The sequence below is a fragment of the Bos indicus x Bos taurus genome, chromosome 14 (assembly GCF_003369695.1).
Source record: "Bos indicus x Bos taurus breed Angus x Brahman F1 hybrid chromosome 14, Bos_hybrid_MaternalHap_v2.0, whole genome shotgun sequence".
NCBI classification, from domain to species: domain Eukaryota; kingdom Metazoa; phylum Chordata; class Mammalia; order Artiodactyla; family Bovidae; genus Bos; species Bos indicus x Bos taurus.
This window is the reverse complement of record NC_040089.1, coordinates 40478215-40484294: the sequence shown is the minus strand read 5'-3', so window position 1 is coordinate 40484294 and position 6080 is coordinate 40478215.

Below are 6080 nucleotides of genomic sequence, written 5' to 3'. Positions count from 1 at the left end.
CTGGAGAAGGGAATGGCAACCCACTCCAATATTCTTTCCTGGAGAATTCCATGGACAGAGGAGCCTGGTAGGCTACAGTCCATGGGGTCACAAAGATTCAGACATGACTGAGTACACACACAGACACATGTTAGCTATCTACTGCTGTGTAACAAGTTATCTCAAATGTAATGGCTTTAAAAATTATTATCTCATAATTCTATGGATCAGGAATCTGGGTGAGGTTTAGCAGTGTCCTTTGGCTCAAGATCTCTCACAAGGCTGCGATCAAGGTGTTCACTGGGGCTGCAGGCATCTCAAAGCTCAACCAGAGAAAGGTCCACTTCTAAGATCTAGTCCTTGGTAGGACTCAGTTCCTAGCAAGCTACTGGACTCAGGACCTTGGTTCCTTTCTGGCTTTTGGCCAGGTGCTGCCCTCAGTTCCTTGGCCTCTTTACAGGGCAACATACAACATCACAACTTTACTCATCAAAATATATTTTATATATTTTTAAGATATTAAAAATCATTGAAAGTTTAAAAACCTCTAGTTAAATATCACAATTACAAAACACTGTGGTATTTTTTTATCACTGTATTATAAGGACATTAGCTATTATCAGGGCTTCCCTTGTAGCTTAGCTGGTAAAGAATCTACCTGCGATGCAGGAGACCGAGGTTCGATTTCTGGCTTGGGAAGGTTCCCTGGAGAAGGAAATGGCAACCCACTTAAGTATTCTAGCTTGGAGAATCCCATGGACAGAGGAGCCTGGTGGGCTACAAGAGTAATAAAAACATAAACTATCATATTTTTACTTAACCAACACTTACAAAATATTTACTATGTGGTAGATGCTACTGTAAACACTTCATAAACATGAACTCATTTGGCTCTATTAACCCAAAGAGATAGTTATACTGTTATCATCCCTGTTTTACAAAGAATAGACTCAAGGTTCATAGTGAACAGGTAATAAGTGGCAGAGTCAGAATTCAAAGCCAAACACTCTGACTCCAGAGTCCATGCTGTTAACTACCAGTTATGTAGCTTCTAGTCAGGACCTTATATAGTCTCAATAAACACATTTGGGGATTTAAGCAGCATTTTTTCAATTGTATGTATGTGGGGTTATTTTTCTTTATTCATTCATTCACAATGACTAAGCACCTTCTACCTCTTGGGCACACAGGTAAAGAGAAATAATACCACAAGCCTCCCCTTAAAGATTTCACATTTCAGAGACAACAGACAGACATGTACATAGGCAGTAACAAAATAATGGAATAAATTCATGCAAGCAAAAGCATTTCTTAATCCCTATCGATGTGTTCCTGATTTAGAAGGCGAGAAGAAAGTTCTTAAATGAGCATACCTTGAATGCAACAGTAGAAGCACTTAGTCGGTGTTAAGAGATGTAAGGAAAGGAATAATATTTGCAGGAATGGGGTCTGGAAAAGACAATGAAGGGTTTGAAGGAGGACAGTAATGTGGAGTTTTGTATTTTAGAAAGACTATTCTGGTGAACAGGGAGGCGAGCAATAAAAGTTTGAAGGGTGCTAAGACTGGAGGCCATGAATTTGTTGGGGATGACTTTAAGTGCAGAAAGCATGACAGTTTGAATTGAAGCAATGGCAGCAAAGATTATTGGAAGAGGGGGTAGGTTTGGAGTGGTATATTAGCACTCTGTCTCCTCCAGGAACAATTGCAAAAGAAAATCGAAGTTAGAAATGGGGGCTGTGTACACACCGGGCAGCACAGGGTACTTGGAGTTTGAGTCCTGGTGCCTTTCTAAGGGATTTGGGTGTTAACCTAGGGGAACTAGAGTCTGGACAAAGTGCCTAAGTGTACAATAGCGTAATACCTGATTGGAAAAAGTAACATTGCCAGAACGATGGCAGCTGGGTTGGTTCGGAGAGTAATTATCGACTGGGGAAGGAGAAAACAGTGTGGTCTTTGAAAAGGAAAAAGATTAACTTTCAGTTTTTATTTCATAAAGCGACTGAATTTTCATAAAGGAAACACTCCTTTTTACAATAAACTGCTGTTTTTAGAAGTTGAACTGCCATCAATAATTATAGCTGCAATAGCTCATGCAGATGCACTGTTGTAAGTACATACTTTTATAGTGTCTCATTTAATCCTCAAGTGTTACTATGAATTCAGTTTGTTGTTAATTGAGACCCAGGGAGGTTAGGTAACTTGTCCAGGTCATCAAGTAACTGGTAAAGATAGAATATAAATCCACACATTGTGATACTAGAGCCTGAACTCATAGTCACTATATCTCTAAAGCATGGTTAGTAAATCCAAATGTTCAAAATTATTTCTTCTATGTTGTGGGTCAGAGCCTGCAGAGGCCCTGGAATCAGACAGACCATGTAGATTCAAATCCTCATTCCACCACTTAACAGCTGTGAGAAGTAGGCAAGTCACTTTCCTACTCTGTACCTGTTTGCTTATCTGTAAGTGGGGACAACAGCGCTTATCTCCTGGGGCATTTCTGAGGACCAAGAGTAAATGCAGAAAAAGGGTTTAGAATAGTGCCTGCTGCTGCTGCTAAGTCGCTTCAGTCGTGTCCAACTCTGTGCGATCCCATAGACGGCAGCCCACTAGGCTCCCCTGTCCCTGGGATTCTCCAGGCTAGAATACTGGAGTGGGTTGCCATTTCCTTCTCCAATGCATGAAGGTGAAAAGTGAAAGTGAAGTCACTCAGTCCTGTCCGACTCTGAGCGACCCCATGGACTGCAGCCTCCCGGGCTCCTCCGTCCATGGGATTTTCCAGGCAAGAGTACTGGAGAGGGGTGCCATTTCCTTCTCCGAGAATAGTGCCTGGAATATATGAAACATCCAATAAAGTTTGTTGTTGTTTAGTTACTGTCATGTCCAACTCTTTGTGACCCCATTAAGTGCAGCACTCCAGGCTTTCCTGTCCTTCACTATCCCCTGGAGTTTGCTCACACTCGTGTCCGTTGAGTTGGTGATGCCATCCAACCATCTCATCCTTTATTGCCCCCTTCTCCTCCTGCCCTCAATCTTTCCTAGCATCAGGGTCTTTTCCAGTGAGTCAGCTCTTCACATCAGGTTGCCAAAGTATTAGAACTTCAAGCTTCAGCATCAGTCTACCTGTTATTATAAACATTGTTATTCTATCCTAAAGTACTGAGAGTACTGATAAGAAATTATGGCTATACTGCATGGACCCAATTTAGATCTATGGTAGGCAGAATGACAAGAATAACAGTTTTCCCTGCTGCTTTTACTCTCATGGATACCCTGGATTGTATATGTACCTTAATACATTTTCAAAATATTTCCAGAAAACAAAAACGAAATTATGGTTATACTGCATGGGCCCAATTAAGATCTATGGTAGGCAGAATAATGACCCCTAAAAATGCCCATGCCTTAATCCCTGGAACCCATGAGTATGTCACTTCACTACAGCAAATGGGACTTGAAGGATGTGGTTAAGGTTGCAGACTTTGACATGGAGAGATTATCCTGGATTTTCTAGGTAGGCTCAACCGAACAGGAGGTTTACTGAAATTAAAGAAAAGGTAAGAGGAATCAGAAGGATGAGAGGATCTCAACCTACGACAGGTGACTGAAGATAGAGCAGGAGGGCCACAACCCAAGGAATGTGAATGGCTTCTAGAAGCTGGGAACATCCCTCAGCTAATAGCTGGCAAGGAAACCAGGGGCCTCAATACTACCATAGCAAGCAACTGAATCTGGTCAACAATCTGAATAAAAAAAAAAACCTGATTCTTCCCCAGATGCTCTAGAAAGGAACACAGACCCATGACACTTTGATTTCAGCCCAGGGAGACCCCAGATGGACTTGGGACCACAGAACTGTAAGATGATACACTGGTGTTTTGAGCCACTAACTTTGCAATAATTTGTTACAGCAGCAGTAGTAAACTAACATAAGATTTATGTTTACCTTTTTCCTAAAAGACTCAAATATATTGATTTAAGAACTTTGTAATATGCTAAAATAAATTTAGCTTTTTTAAGTCAGCAATTTTAAACTATGTTAGGAGCATAAATCAATGTCTCTTTTACATTTCTATTATTAAATTCCTTATAACCTAAAAGTTGCTGAAAGGCTAAAAGAAGGTATCATAAATAAGATGGTATTGTAATTTTTTCATCTTTTCTATTTAAAGGTGAATACTCAAATTTATTTTCTTTTTTAAGTTCTGACAATTAACAGATGAATTAAGTATACTTTGATTTTTTTACCAACATATTTTAAACCCTTATCTAGTCCTTGTAAGACTCTTCATTAATACATGAGCAGTAATATATAAATACTGGGTTGAAGACAATTAATGTGTGGAATTTACCAAGGTAAAGCGCTCATTCAAAGACAAAAGACACTATGCCTTGGTTATTATGTACTTTTTCACTGTTTCTGAACTGATACTGGTTAGTTATGAGAGAGTAAGGGCCATGTCTGAGTGTTCAACTTTATAACACTGCCTTGCAATACCCAGAACCCTCAGCAGGCTTTTATTAAATAAATGAATGAAAACTAAATGTATTGGAAAAGCTTACCTGAAACCTCACTGGAAAACTGAAAAAAGTTCACCATATCTAGAGGTTAAGTGGTAAAACCCAGAAGCTATCTGAAACATTTTCAATAGAAATCTTAAATGTTCTATACGCTTTGCCCTAATAATCAGACTCCTTAAAACATAATTCAAATTTCTTGATAGCTTGGTCTTTTTATTATCAACTGATATCACGATATTTTCATGTGACATACATAAGGCTCCATGAATTAGAACTTGCATTCTGAAAATGTCCCCTATGTTAGTCTTTTTTTGTGGGGGGGGAGAGTCCTATTTTCTCCTTTTCATAAAAATTAAGTGAAGCACAGATGTAGGCTCAACATGGTTACCTTCCTTTATAATTGCTACATGAAAGACTTGGTCTTCTTCAAAGAGCTTTTCTTACCCTCTAGAACAGCCCTACCCAACATCAATGTAAATGAGGAGCCATATATGTAATTTGACATTTTCTGAAACATTCTCACGTTGACATGTAGCCAATGCAACAAATGAGGTAGTTTTCATTCTTTTCTTTTCTTACCTTTTATCTTAGAAATACAGTGTGCATCTTACACACAGAGCAGACATCAATCCAGCCTACCCACGCTTCAGGTGGCCAGCAGCAACTAGTTGGCCGACTGGAGCTCTGGAGACACCTTCCCTCCTGTACCTAAGAGAACCACATATCCTTTCAACTTGGAGCTCCTTTGCTGTTCAGTCGCTACCAGGTGTCTGACTTTTTTGCAACCTCATGGAGTGTCCATCAGGCTCCTTCTGTCCATGGGATTTCTCAGGCAAGAATACTGGAGTGGGTTGCCATGCCCTTCTCCAGAGGATCTTTCCCACCTAGGAATGGAAATTGCATCTCCTGCACTGGCAGGCGCATTCTGAGCCATCAGGAAAGCCAATCTCATTTATACTATTGGTACCTGTATTGGGAATTTTATTAATTCAAGAAACCATCACCATCTTCTTTTAGGCCTGATCTTTCTGATCTCCTTAATATATGGAAGAGGACAAAATCTCAGGTATAAGTGATGCTAATTGATGCTAATTGTGTACCTTCAACATAAAAACAAATTTAACAATGTAAGACTTCATCAATAAATGTTCTTTTATCTTGTCCATAATATTTCAAATTCTCAGTAACAACTGTTCCACGGGATAATTAATCAAACACTGCTTCTACAGCATGAGCTCTCCAATGTCTGTCAACACATTTATTGCAGGTCTGCGTGCTCCTGGGTTCTGAGAAGGCACAGCGGGGGAGACATGCGCTTAAAAGTTTTTAAGACCTACTGAGTGCAGACAGCTTGTACCCACTGACTTCATTCAAACCTTTGAGCAAACAAGCCAGACAGATAAGGCCATCCCTTTATTATAGGCAGAGGCGATTCTCAACGCCGGCTACACATAATTGCCTGATCAATGCTCAAAAAATACCTTCCCTCGGGCCCTTAGTACTAGAAATCCTGCCTCAGCTCCCCAGGGCTGGGGGACCCTACTGTCCGCGTTTCTAAAGGTCTGGGATGATTCACACC